This window comes from Muntiacus reevesi, chromosome 14, assembly GCF_963930625.1.
Source record: "Muntiacus reevesi chromosome 14, mMunRee1.1, whole genome shotgun sequence".
NCBI lineage: Eukaryota > Metazoa > Chordata > Mammalia > Artiodactyla > Cervidae > Muntiacus > Muntiacus reevesi.
In genome coordinates this window covers 67077548-67092628 of record NC_089262.1, presented here as the reverse complement: position 1 = coordinate 67092628, position 15081 = coordinate 67077548, and the positions used below count along the sequence as shown (strand labels likewise).

General features: G+C 39.5%; 1 long non-coding RNA gene across 1 annotated transcript in view; it reads left to right on the top strand.

Moving 5' to 3' along the window:
* The window catches only part of LOC136146637 (uncharacterized), a 36568-nt gene extending 24688 nt beyond the window's left edge, over positions 1-11880 (top strand). Inside the window, exon 3 of the long non-coding RNA XR_010659027.1 lies at positions 11776-11880. This is a non-coding gene — a long non-coding RNA (uncharacterized lncRNA). The remainder of the gene's footprint in view (positions 1-11775) is intronic.
* The last annotated feature ends 3201 nt before the right edge of the window (positions 11881-15081 follow it).

The window sequence follows — 15081 nt, the reverse complement described above, 5'->3', positions numbered from 1 at the left end:
ATTTTCATGCAAAGATGGGTACAGTAAAGGACAGAAATGGTATATGTCTAACAGAAGCAGAAGATATTAAGAAGAGGTTGCAAGAATACACAGAAAAACTATACGAAAAAGATCTTCATGATGGAGATAATCATGATGGTGTGATCACTCACCTAGAGCCAGACATCCTGGAATGAGAAGTCAAGTGGGCCTTAGGAAGCATCTCTAAGAAAAAAGCTAGTGGATGTGATGGAATTCCAGTTGAGCTATTTCAAATCCTGAAAGATGATGCTGTGAAAGTGCTGCACTCGATATGCCAGCAGATTTGGAAAACTCAGCAGTGGCCACAGGACTGGAAATGTCAGTTTTCATTCCAATCCCTAAAAAAGGCAATCCCAAAGAATGCTCAGACTACCACACAATTGCACTCATCTCAAATGCTAGTAAAGTAATGTTTAAAATTCTCCAAGCCAGGCTTCAGCAATACATGAACTGTGAACTTCCAGATATTCAAGCTGGTTTTAGAAAAGGCAGAGGAACCAGAGATCAAATTGCCAATATCCACTGGCAAGAGAGTTCCAGAAAAACACCTATTTCTGATTTATTGACTATGCCAAACATTTGACTGTGTAGATCACAATAAACTGGAAAATTCTGAAGGAGTTGGGCATACCAGACCACCTGACCTGCCTCTTGAGAAACCTGTATGCAGGTCAAGAAGCAACAGCTAGAACTGGACATGGAACAACAGACTGGTTCCAAATAGGAAAAAGAGTACGTCAAGGCTGTATATTGTCACTCTGCTCATTCAGCTTATATGCAGAGTACATCATGAGAAACTCTAGGCTGGATGATGCACAAGCTGGAATCAAGATTGCCGGGAGAAATATCAATAACGTCAGATATGCAGATAACACCACCCTTATGGCAGAAAGTGAAGAAGAACTAAAGAGCCTCTTGATGAAAGTGAAAGAGGAGAGTGAAAAAGTTGGCTTAAAGCTCAACATTCAGAAAATGAAGATCATGGCATCTGGTTTCATCACTTCATGGGAAATAGATGGGGAAACAGTGGAAACAGTGTCAGACTTTATTTTTGGGGCTTCAAAATCACTGCAGATAGTGACTGCAGCCATGAAATTAAAAGACGCTTACTCCTTGGAAAGAAAGTTATGACCAAACTAGAAAGCATTTAAAAAGCAGAGACATTACATTGCCAACAAAGGTCTGTCTCGTCAAGGCTATGGTTTTTCCAGTAGTCATGTATGGATGTGAGAGTTGGACTATAAAGAAAGCTGAGAGCAGAAGAATTGCTGCTTTTGAGCTGTGGTGTTAGATAAAGCTCTTGAGAGTCCCTTGGACTGCAAGGTGATCCAATAGGTCCATCCTAAAGGAAATCAGTCCTGAGTCTTCATTGGAAGGACTAATGTTGAAGCTGAAACTCCAGTACTTTGGCCACCTGATGTGAAGAGCTGACTCATTTGAAGACCCCGAAGTTGCGAAAGATGGAGGGCAGGAGGTGAAGGGCACGACAGAGTATGAGCTGGCTGAATGGCATCATCGACTCAATGGACTTGAGTTTGGGTGGACCTTGGGAGTTGGTGATGGACAGGGAGGCCTGGCGTGCTGCGGTTCGTGGGGTCACAGAGTCGGTCAGACATAACCGAGTGATTAAACTGAACTGAACTGTTGGGAAAAACCATACATTTGACTAGACGAACCTTTGTTGGCAAAGTAATGTCTCTGCTTTTTAATATGCTTATTAGGTTGGTCATAGCTTTTCTTCCAAGGAGTAAGCATCTTTTAATTTCATGGCTGCAATCACCATCTGCAGTGAAATTGGAGCCCCCCAAAATAAAGTCTCTCACTGTATCCATTGTTTCCCCAACTATTTGCCATGAAGTGATGGGACCAGATGCCATGATCTCAGTTTTCTGAATGTTGAGTTTTACACCAACATTTTCACTCTCCTCTTACACTTTCATCAAGAGGCTCTTTAGTTCTTCTTCAATTTCTGCAATAAGTGTGGTGTCGTCTGCATATCTGAGGTTATTGATATTTCTCCCAGCAATCTTGATTCCAGCTTGTGCTTCATCCAGCTCAGTGTTTCTCATGATGTACTCTGCATATAAGTTCAATAAATAGAGTGACTATATACAGCCTCGATGTACTCCTTTCCCAATTTGGAGCCAGTCTTTTGTTCCATGTCCAGGTCTAACTGTTGCTCCCTGAGCTGCATAGAGACATCTCAGGAGGCAGGTCAGGTGGTCTGGTATTCCCATCTCTTTAAGAGTTTTCCACAGTTTGTTGTGATCCAAATAGTCAAAGGCTTTGGTGCAGTCAGTAAAGCAGAAATAGATGTTTTTCTGGAACTCTTGTTTTTTCAATGATTCAGCAGATATTGGCAATTTGATCCTTGGTTCCTGTTCCTTTTATAAATCCAGATGGAACATCTGGAAGTTCAAGGTTCATGTAGTGTTAAAGCCTGGCTTGGAGAATTTTGAACATTTCTTTGCTAGCATAGGAGCTGAGTGCAGTTGTGTGGTTGTCAGCATTTTGTGGGATTGGAATGAAAACTAACCTTTTCCTGTCCTGTGGCCACTGCTGAGTTTTCCAAATTTGCTGGCATACTGAGTGCAGCACTTTCACAGCATCATCTTTTAGGATTTGAAATAGCTCAACTGGAATTCCATCACCTCCACTAGCTTTGTTCATAATGACGCTTCCTAAGGCCCACTTCACATCACACCCCAGGATGTCTGGCCCTAGGTGAGTGATCACACCATTCTGATTATCTGGGTCATGGAGCTGTTTTTGTATAGCCCTTCTGGCTATTGTTGACACCTCTTATTAATATCTTCTGTGTCTGCAGGTCCATGGAATTTTTGTCCTTTATTTTGTCCATCTTTGCACAAAACACTCCCTTGGTAGCTCTCATTTTCTTGAAGAGACCTATAGTCTTTCCCATTCAATTGTTTTCCTCTATTTCTTTGCACTGATCACTGAAGAAGGCTTTCTTATCTCTCCTTGCTATTCTTTGGAACTCTGCATTCAAATGGGGATATCTTTCCTTTTCTCCTTTGCCTTTTGCATCTCTTCTTTTCACAGCTATTTGTAAGGCCTCCTCAGACAACCATTTTGCTTTTTGCATTTCTTTTCCTTGGGGAAGTACTTGATCCCTGCCTCCTGTACAATGTCAAGAACCTCCATCCATAGTTCTTCAGGTACTCTTGTCTATCAGATCTAATTCCTTGCATCTATTTCTCACTTCCAATGTATAATTTTAAGGGATTTGATTTAGGTCATACCTGAATGTTCTAGAGGTTTTCCCTACTTTCTTTAATTTAAGTCTGAATTTGGAATTAAGTAGTTCATGATCTGAGCCACAGTAAGCTGCGGGTCTTGTTTTTGCTAACGAGAGCTTCTCCATCTCTGGCTGCAAAGAATGTAATCAGTCTGATTTCAGTTTTGACCACCTGGTGATGTCCATGTGTAGACTCTCCTCTTGTCTTGTTGGAAGAGGGTGTTTGTTATGACCAGTGTGTTCGCTTGACAAAACTCCACTAGCCTGCTTCATTTTGTACACCCAAGCCGAACTTGTCTGTTACTCTAGATATCTCTTGACTTCCTACTTTTGCACTCCAGTCCCCTATAATTAAAAGGACATCTTTTTTGGGTATTAGTTCCTGAAAGTCTTGTAGGTTTTCATAGAATTGTTTAACTTCAACTTCTTCAGCATTACTGGTTGGGGCGTAGACTTGGATTACCATGATACTGAATGGTTTGCCTTGGAAAGGAACAAAATCATTTTGTTGTTTTTGAGATTACATCCAAGTCCTGCATTTTGGACTTTCTTGTTGACTGTGATGGCTACTCCATTTCTTCCAAGGGATTCTTGCCCACAGTAGTAGGTATAATTGTCATCTGAGTTAAATTACCCCATTCCAGTCTGTTTTAGTTCACTGATTCCTAAAATGTCAGTGTTCACTCTTGCCATCTCCTGTTTGACCACTTCCAATTTGCCTTGATTCGTGGACCTAACATTCCAGGTTCCTATGCAGCATTACCCTTCACAGCATCGGACTTGACTTCCATCATGAGTCACATTCGCAACTGGGTGTTGTTTTTGCTGTGGCTCCATCTCTTCATTCTTCTGGAGTTATTTCTCCACTGATCTCTAGTAGCATACTGGGCGTCTACCAACTTGGGGAGTTCATCTTTCAGTGTCCTATCTTTTTGCCTTTTCATACTGTTCATGGGGTTCTCAAGGCAAGAATACTGAAGTGGTTTGCTATTCTCTTCTCCAGTGGGCCACGTTTTGTCAGAATTCTCCACCATGACCTGATTTTAAAGCAGCCAAAATCCTGCCATGGAATCCCCTATGTGACTTTAAATGGATATGAATTCTTTGTGTATATTTAGTTTCTTCAAATAAACTTAAGATTAAGTAACAACACACACAAAGTAGTTTTTCAACAAATAATTTGAGATTATATTTCTCTTTTGCATACATGTGTGCTCAGTCTAGTCCGACTCTTTGTGACCCCGTGGACTGTATCTCACCAGTCTCCTCTGTCTACGGGATTTTCCAGACAAGAATACTCAGGGGAATAATCATTCCTTTCTCCAGGGAATATTCCTGACCCAAGCATCGAATCTGCATCTCCTGAATCTCCTGCATTGGCAGGCAGATTTTTTACCACTCAGTCATCTGAGAAGCCCATATTTCCCTTTTGACTTATATATTCATTTTGATATACCAGAAGAGCTAGCATACTGCCTTTCTCAGAGTAGTAATTTAATAAATATACCTGAAAAAATGCTCACTATAAAATAATTACAACTTCTTTTTCTTTGTTAACAGATTGTCCTCCCCAATTCTAATATTGAAGTAATTCAAAAAAATTAAATGTTTTTTTTTTTTTTATTAGTTGGAGGCTAATTACTTCAGAACATTTCAGTGGGTTTTGTCATACATTGATATGAATCAGCCATAGAGTTACACGTATTCCCCACCAACACTAAGCAGAATCATTAAATTATCTATTCTTAATTTGATGAGGACACATTTTAAAATAATAAGACTGCATTTTGATTTTAAAATACTTCATTCAATACTTGGAAAATTGGGATATAACTCAAGTACAATTTTGGATTCTTTCAAAACAAATTGTGACAAATTAAAATTCTTTAAGACCCTCCAAGACCCTTCCTACAGAGCATAAAATCAGTTTACATTTAATTTTAGGCATAGTAGAATGTCAACTAGAAATATTTATGCTTCAAAGTAGTTGGAAAAACAACATGCCAAAATATATCCCACATTTAGATTATTTGAAACACTGAGATGTTAAGAACCTGGAGCTCCACATTGGTGGGATGGTGGTCCATGTGAATTCTTCCAGTCAAGTAGTTTTGAAGAGAATAAATAAGGGAACTACTCATAGAATAATTTTACTGGAATAAAAGAATGTTTGAAGAGCTACATCCCCATCCCTTCTCTGTGTTTTTTGTCTACTAATGCTTAAAAACTAATCAAAGCAGGAAAATTACCATGTTCCTCTTCACTTTCTCTTCCTCGTTTAGAACCATTCAGTCTATTTCTCCTAAAATACAGGAAAGTCATCCTTTCATGTGATGGTCAGTTTCTTGAGGGGGGAAGAATGCTGTCTATGCCTGTCTTAAAGTTTAATGCTTCTCCTCTGATCTTTGATGCTCTGACTTTCTGCCCAAGAAAGAGAGACAGATGGACATGGACACACACACAAGAAACAAAGTAGAAATGACTGAAGGGAGAAAGGAAGAAACTCAAGGGGAAAGCGGTGGCCACTACTGGTGCAATACATTTTGAGGGATGTATCAACAAGGGCTGCACTGTAGTTGTGGCAGGAGACAGCAGACTGAGAACACACATAACTCTGTCCATGGGAAAGCATTTGGTCTGGATGGATTGCTTCAAGAATCTGGTGTCACAAAGAAAAATGACAATAACAACAAAGACGTGAGCTATGAAATTTCCATACGACAAGGGAAAATAAATACGATTCGAGATGAGTGTCTATAGCCAAGATTACAGCCAGTGTGCTGGCACTCATCTAGATGTGGCACGCAGACTACAAGTGGCAGAAATTTATTCTTTTCAGCTCTCAGAGTAACCAGGGGGAACCTGTCATATAGCTGGAACCCATGAGCACTCAATTTTGCCCTGATTCAAATGTCCCTTTTCTATGTGTTTGAAGAACGATACCAGAAAAAAACAAAAGAAATGATAATAAAATTATTCACTATCCCTGTAGTAAATAAAATGGCATGATTTTCATGAAAAAGAAGGAAAAGACGATTAAGTTTTTAATGTCTATATTTGTTTATGTTACCATCAATTCAAACATGAGGTTTCTGGATCAAGACAGATTGTTATTACTGACAGTAATACTTGTATCAGTTCACTACACAACAGTTTCTACCTTCTTCTGGGGTGATGCTATATGGACAAGCTGGCATGTTTGGGTGTCATATAACAGGAGAAAAGTCATGAAATTAAGAATCAGGAATTCAATACACATGCTGTCCAGTTAACATCCTTCCTTCCTGAGAAGAGAAATGATTTTCCCTTATGCAAACAAATTCTCCTAGGGTAGAGAAAGGGAAGTTCCCTTGTGGGAAGTAAGTAGTGGTCTCTAGATGAACTGTAAGTCTCCAGGTTTATATATCCTGGTATACACCCAAGGTTCCAGGTTTCCTTCCCTTTTGGAATGTAAATATATAGTTTGGGGAGGTAAAGTTCTCTTTATGGAAAGCACAATCACAGAAAACTTACCAAACTGATTACATGAATCACAGCCTTGTCTAAATCAATGAAACTATTAGCCATGCAGTGTAGGGCACCCAAGATGGACGGGTCATGGTGAAGAGTTCTGACAAAACGTGGTCCACTGAAGGAACGGAAAGCCACTGAAGATTGTTGCGTTGAGAACCGCATGAACAACATGAAAAGCCAAAACTATGACACTGAAAGATGAACTCCCCATTTTGCTCGGCGCCCAATATGCTACTGGAGAAGAGCGGAGTAATAGCCCCAGAAGGAATAAAGAGGATGAGCCAAAGTGGAAACAGCCAGGTGTGGATGTGTCTGGTGGTGAAAGTAAATTCTGATGCTGTAAAGAACAATATTGCAACAGAAACCTGGAATGTTAGGTCCACACATCCAGGTAAATTGGAAGTGGTCAAACAGGAGATGGCAAGAGAGAACAGTGAAATTTTAGGATTCAGTAAACGAAAATGGCCTGGAATGGGTGAAATTAACTCAGATGACCATTGTATCTAGTACTGTGGGCAAGACTCCCTTAGTAGAAACGGAGTAGCCCTCACAGTCAACAAAAGAGTCCAAAATGCAGGTCTTGGAGGTGATCTAAAAAATGACAGAATGACCCCTCTTTGTTTCCAATGCAAACCATTCAATATCACAGTAATCCAAGTCTGTGCCCCAACCACTAATGCCAAAGAAGCTGAAGTTGAACAGTTCTATGAAGACCTACAAGACTTTCTAGAACTAACACCAAAAAAAAAAAAAAAAAAAAAAACATATCCTTTTCATCACAGGGAACTGAAATACAAAAGTAGGAAGTCAAGAGATACCTGGAGTAACAGGCAAGTTTGGCTTAGAGTACAAAATGAACCAGGCTAACAAAGTTTTGTCAAGAGAATGTACTGGTCATAACAAACACCCTCTTCCAACCACACAAGAGATGAATCTATATGTGGAGGTCACCAGATGGTCAATACCGAAATCCAATTGATTATATTCTTTCCATCCAAAGATGGAGAAGCTCTATACAGTCAGCAAAAATAAGACCAGGAGCTGACTGTGGCTCAGACCATGAACTCCTTATTGCCAAATTCAGACTGAAATTGAAGAAAGTAGGAAAACCACTAGAGCATTCAGGTATGACCTAAGTCAAATCCCTTACGATTATACAGTAGAAGCGACAAATAAATTTAAGGGATTAGATCTGAGAGAGAGAGAGTGCCTGAAGAACTATGAACAGAAGTTTGTAAGACTATATAGGAGATGGAACCATACCCAAGAAAAGAAATGCAAAAAGACAAAATGGTTGTCTGGGGTGGCCTTACAAATAGCTGAGAAAAGAAGAGAAGTGAAAGGCAAAGGAGAAAAGGAAAGATATCCCCAGGTGAATGCAGATTTCCACAGAGTAGCAAGGAGAAATAAGAAAGCCTTCCTCAGTGTTCAGTGCAAAGAAATAGAGGAAAACAATTGAATGGGAAAGACTATGGATCTCTTCATGAAAATTAGAGATACCAAGGGAATATTTCATGCAAAGAGGAGAACAAAAAAGGATAGAAATGGTATGGATCTAACAGAAGCAGAAGATATTAAGAGTAGATGGCAAGAATATACAGAAGAACTACACAAAAGAGATCTTAATGACCCAGATAATCACAATGGTGTGATCACTCACCTAGAGCCAGACATCCTGGAGTGTGAAGTCAAGTGGGCCTGAGGAAGAATCACTACAAACCAGGCTACTGGAGGTGATTGAATTCCAGCTGATCTATTTCAAATCCTAAAAGATGAGGCTGTTCAAGTGCTCAACTCAATATGCCAGCAAATTTGGAAAACTCAGCAGTGGCCACAGGACTGGAAAATGTCAATTTTCATTCCATCCCAAAGAAAAGCAATCCCCAAGGTGTTCAAACTACCACACAATTGCACTTATTTCACATGCCAGCAAGATAATGTTCAAAATTCTCCAAGCTAGGCTTCAACAATACATGAATCCAAAACTTCCAGATATTTTAGCTGTATTTAGAAAAGGCAGAGGAAACAGACATCAAAATGCCAACATCCACTTAATCTTAGACAAAGCAAGAGAATTCCAGATAACCATCTACTTCTGCTTCAGTGACTATGCAAATCCTTTCAGTTGTGGATCACAACAAACTGGAAAATGTTTTAAGAGATAGGAATACCAAACCACCTTACCTGCCTCCTGAGAAATCTGTATGCAGGTCAAGAAGCAAGATACAACCAGACATGGAACAATGGACTGGTTCCAAATTTAGAAAGGAGTACATCAAGACTGTATAATGTCACCCTGCTTATTTAACTTATATGCACAGTACATCATGTGAAATGTCAGGCGGCTGGATGAAGTACAAGCTGGAATCAAGATTGCCAGGAGAAATATCAATAACCTCAGATATGCTGATGACACTACCATTATGGCAGAAAGCAAAGAGGAGCTAAAGAGCCTCTTGACGAAGGTGAAAGAGGAAAGTGAAAAAAGTGGCTTAAAACTCAACATTTAAAATAAATGGATTAAAAAAAAAAAAAACCTCAACATTCAAAAAAATGAAGATCATAGCATCCAGTCCTATCACTTCATGGCAAGTAGATGGGGAAACAATGGAAACAGTGACAGACTTTCTTTTCTTGGGCCCCCAAATCACTGCGGATGGTACTGCAGCCATGAAATTAAAAGACGCTTGCTCCTTGGAAGAAAAGCCATGACCAACCTAGATGGTCTATTAAAATGCAGAAACATTACTTTGCCAACGAAAGTCTGTCTCGTCAAAGCTGTGATTTTTCCAGTAGTCATGTTTGGATGTGAGAGTTGGACAATAAAGAAGGCTGAGTGTCAAAGATGTGATGCTTTTGAACTTTGGTGTTCGAGAAGACTCTTGAGAGTCATTTGGACAGCAAGGATATCCAACCAATCAGTCCTAAAGGAAATCAGTCCTGAATATTCATTGGAAGATCTGATACTGAAGCTGAAGCTACAGTACTTTGGCCACCTGATGTGAAGAGCTGACTCACTGGAAAAGACCCTGATGCTGGGAAAGCTGAAGGCAGGAGGAGCAGGTGACAACAGAGGATGAGACGGTTGGATGACATCACTGACTCAATGGACATGAGTTTGAGCAAGTTCTGGGAGATGGTGAAGGACAGGGAAGGCTGGCTTGTTACTGTCTGAGAGGTCACAAAGCATCGGACACAACTCATTGATGAACAACAAAAGCTTTCTAGATTTCTCACTAGAATGCCTGAAAGAACTATGGACAGGTTTATAAGACTATATAGGAGGTGGTAATCAAAACTATGTATTTTCACACATCTTTAACTTCCATGGCTTGTTTATTAACTTTTGTTCCATTTATTCCTTGCGTAGAGGGCCCTAACCTTGCAGAAAGATGAAAATATTTACTTGTTGGCAAAGAAAGAGAAAGAAAAAGCTGAGGTAAAAAGATGGCAGAATACAATAAAAAGGGTGGGGGAGGGTTACAACAAGTAATCAAATTCTAGGAACTAACAAAAATGTTAGTCTGAGCTAGACAACCTACAGAACTCATTCAAAACTGCGTGAATCAAGGTAGACCTGTGGGATTAAAAATGAGAAGGCAGCTAAAATAATACAAAAGATGAAAGTAATGAGCTGAGGCACTGTGAAGACAGTCCTGAGGAACATGAACTTGTACGAGACGAAGACCATTGCAAGGATCCCAAGAGAGAATATCCATAGGACTAGAATCTAATCAAAGGAATCTGTAGTGTTACAAAAAGGAGAAAACTTTAAGATGAGCAGGAATGTCAAATATTATTTTAAGCAATTTAACAGAGGAAAAATATTGTTACGAAGTATAATAAATAAGAAGATATTGGCTAAAGATGTTCGTAGGAACACAAAATGTGTTCAGACTCTGTGAGGAATGATTGGATGGCACTGAAGGGGTGATACAAATTTAATTTTTGAAAGTATATAAGCTTATTAAGAGACAGGAAAGAGTAAATAAATAACTGGAAAAAGAAACTGTGTTATGCTGACATGTTTGAAACTTCATAAATGTTGTTAACTATATAATTCATAGAGTAAGGGTCCTGAGAAGGGCTGGAGATGGCATAGGCAGAAGCTATCAATGGACAGGCAGAAGAGTCCTTCTTTAATAATATAAAAAGAGGAAATGTCAGGCAGATATGTTCTTAGGTTCCAGGACAGAAATTTGAGAGACTTATCTTCTGATGCCTTGATTTTCTCCATGAATTAGAAGGTGGGTGATGAGGGACGAAATGGAATCATAATAAGAGTGGGTAACTATTTCAACAGATGCTATAGAGAATTGAAGAGTGAAGAGTAAAGAAACAAGGACACTTGGCTAGGCAGCGATAAATGTTGAAACCATTGTGTGATTGTTTTTTTAAGCATCACTCAGAAACCCAGCAATGGGAATAAAGAAGATAAAATGTTGAGTGTTCAGGATTGGTGTGTCTCAGGGTGTCTGTGACAGATGGACAATGGGTAAACAGACATAAGGATATCGACAAGAAAAAAGGTTGACATTACACATTTTCATGAGTCAATTTTGTTCCCCAAAGGACATCTGATAATCTTGGAGATATTATTGATTGTCATAAGAATAGGCTATGGGTGAAATAGCAGTTATTTTAAATTATAGCTCTGATATAAACTTTAGTACAAAGAACTAGTGGTCACTGTTGGCAGAATTGCCAGAAGCCCAACTTTAGGCTTGCCCTGACATTCAAAAGGAATTCCTTAGCTAAAATAGATCTAGGACCTTCCAAAATTGGTCTAGAAGTTCAGTAAGGAAGAAATAAACATGAACACACTTATCAATATGATTTTCCCACCCTCTGCGGGGCTCCCTTCTGGCTTCACTCTTTGTAGAAAGACTTGTACTTTTACAGAACTGTGGAGCTTTTGATGAATTTCTTCACCACCAAGGATCATGACTTTTTTTTTTGGTTTTTTTTTTTTTTTTTTTCAGATTAAAAGCTCATCGATCATTTCTGTTGGATGAACCTCTCTGGTATACCATCTGAAGGGTATTAGGGAAAAAAATGTCATATTCCTCTAAAGACTGAAAAAGAAACATGATATTACTGATTCAACATGATAGCTGTTTCGAAGGCAGAATTAAAGGAACATAATTTCAGCAGCTTCCTCTTTTCCTCTAATCCCAGAGTTCATTGTTATTTTATACACTGAGGCACTTTGGAACCTCTCAGATGCTTTTAATCTGGCACTTCCTAGTTGGCAATTACTACTTCATCTTCGGTCTTTATGCTCTTAAGAATTTGAGCTCATAAAACAACATTGTTCTTATAATTGTGGAAAAACCACAGGAAAAGAAAAATTCCCTGTCTTGATCAAGCCCCACTTGTGAACATTTCTATATTTATTATACTTATTATTCTTTAACATGTTTTACATTTAAGGTGGAATTGCACTCTCTTTTTGAAAAAGGGGGAGAAATCAAGAAATCATTCTCACTGAACTACACTGGGAACATACACTAAGGGGTGTAAAAAAATTAAAGCGACTCCCCATGTTGCAAAATGAAGTTTAAAAGGCGTCTGAACTAAAGCTAACATCGCATGCGGCCAATGCCCTGGCAGAATGGAGGGATGCTAACTATGCCTGCCTGCAGTGTCACAGGAGCCAATTCATGGGAGAAGAATGATGGGACTTAATTAAAGGTGGATGATGTCACTTGAAACAACTTTTGGACTGAGGTTAGGTCAGGGTTAAGTTAAATTCTATGAGGAGTCCCTCTATGCCATGTCAGTGGACAGTTCAAACAAAGTTGATAGAAGGGAGGTAAAAGCCAAGAAGTTAAAAGTCGCACAGTAAAATAAGTGTCAATGTGTAAAAAAAATGATGACAGTTTAAAGCATTTTGAATGCTGAAAATGTTTAAGCAGGAGCATCAGAAACAGGCTTACAAAAGCTGTTAGACCCCGGTAAGGGTGGAGCTTTTATAAGATATATCCAATGAATCCTGGCTCTTTGAAAAGGGCTCCATTTCAAATGAGTCACTTACATACTTTCCCCTGCACATCAAGAGCACCATCTTAAAAGGACCAAGGAACACTAGAGAAATCTCGTGGATAGTACACATTTTAATAGCATGTTAAGATTATGTAGGCAGGGTACACGGTTGAGAAATGTGAATTTGATCTACATAAGTAAATGATCTTTGTAAAATAATTTTAAGGAAGAAAAATTTACTCTTGGTACTATGAATTTTGCCTAAAATGTTTGACAAACAAGATATATCAATGTAATAGTCAAAAATATGTATTGATTTCCCCATTGATAGACATTAATATAATGTCTGGAAATGTTTTAGAAAATGTAAAGATGAAATGGACATGACCATATCTTTAACAAGTAAGAGAAACAGGTATTAAACAAATGGTAACAATTAATTTAGGTAGGCATAGATATAAGAAGTCTATAACAGGTATAATCAATGTCATGAGGAATGATAGGTATAATCAATGTCATGAGGAAAAATGATAGGTATGATCAACATCATGAGGAAAAATTATGGCCTCCTTCACCTAGGAATAGTAACAATTATATGATAGGTATAACCAAAGTTGTGAGGAAAAAAAAACAACCAGTATCCTTCACCTAATTTAGAATTATAAACATGGATTATAAGCCTACCCCAGTAAGACTGGTGCATCTAACCACATGAACCAGGTCTAATCACATGGTTCCTCTAACCACGTGGACCACACCCTTGTCTAACTTAATGAAACTATAGACCGTGCCAAGTAGGATCACCCAAGATGGACGAGTCATGGTGAAGAGGTCTGGCAGAATGTGGTCCACTGGAGAAGAGAATGGCAAACCACTTCAGTATTCTTGTCTTGAGAACCCCATGAACAGAATGAAAAGGCAAAAAATAGGGCGCTGAAAGACGAACTCCCCATTCGGTAGGTGTCCGATATGCTACTGGAGATCAGTGGAGAAATAACTCCAGAAAGAATGAAGAGACAGAGCCAAAGCAAAAACAATAGCCAGTTGTGGATGTGACTGGTGATGAAAGAAAGGTCTGGTGCTGTAAGAGCAATATTGCATAGGAACCTGGAATGTTAGGTCCATGAATCAAGAAAAATTGGAAGTGGCCAAGCAGGAGATGGCAAGAGTGAACGTCGACATTTTAGGAATCAGCAAATTAAAATGGACTGGAATGGGTGAATGTCACTCAGATGATCATTATAACTGCTACTGTGAGCAAGGATCCCTTAGAAGAAATGTAGTAGCCATCATAGTCAACAAAAGAGTCTGAAATGCAGTACTTGGATGCAATCTCAAAAACAACAGAATGACCTCTGTTGGTTTCCAAGGCAAACCATTCAATATCACGGTAATCCAAGTCTATGCCCCAAACCGTAATGCTGAAGAAACTGAACTTGAAGAGTTTCTTCAGCAGAAGAACAGAAGAAACTTGAACGCTTCTATGAAGACCTACAAGACCTTCCAGGACTAACACCCAGAAGGATGTCCTTTTCATTATAGGGGACTGGAATGCAAAAGCAGCAAGTCAAGAAACACCTGGAATAACAGACAAACTTGGCCTTGGAGTACAGAATGAAGCAGGGCAAAGGCTAATAGAGTTCTGCCAAGAGAATGCACTGGTCATAGAAAACACCCTCTTCCAAAAACATAAGAGAAGACTTTACAAATGGACATCACCAGGTGGTCAACATTGAAATCAGACTGATTATATTCTTTGCAGCCAAAGATAGAGAAGCTCTATACAGTCAGCAAGAACAAGACCGGGAGCTGACTGTGGCTCAGATGATGAACTCCTTATTGCCAAATTCAGGCTGAAATTGAATAAAGTACAGAAAACGACTAGACCATTCAAGTATGACCTAAATCAAATCCCTAATGATTATACAGTGGAAGTGAGAAATAGATTTAACGGACTAGATCTGATAGACGAGGGCCTGTGTTTCTCCACTTCCCCCTCCAGCCTGTGACCCTGGTGCTTCTTTTCATCACAGCCCCCACTGAATGCTCAGGGCACAGCTGGTAAGTGAATAGATCAGAGGCTCCATTCCTCCACTGAGAAGCTCGGATGCTAGTAGGAGGAGGTATAGGCCAGGTCAGGGGCAGGGGAATGTGTAGGAGTGCAAGGGCCACTCTCCTCGCCCCCGCACTGGACACATGACCCCTTTGATGGGAACCTCTCATACTGCACACCCAGCAGGGAAAGCACAGCACAGACCCTACCTCTGAGAGACTTCAGGACACCAGCATTCCGTGGGCCCCAG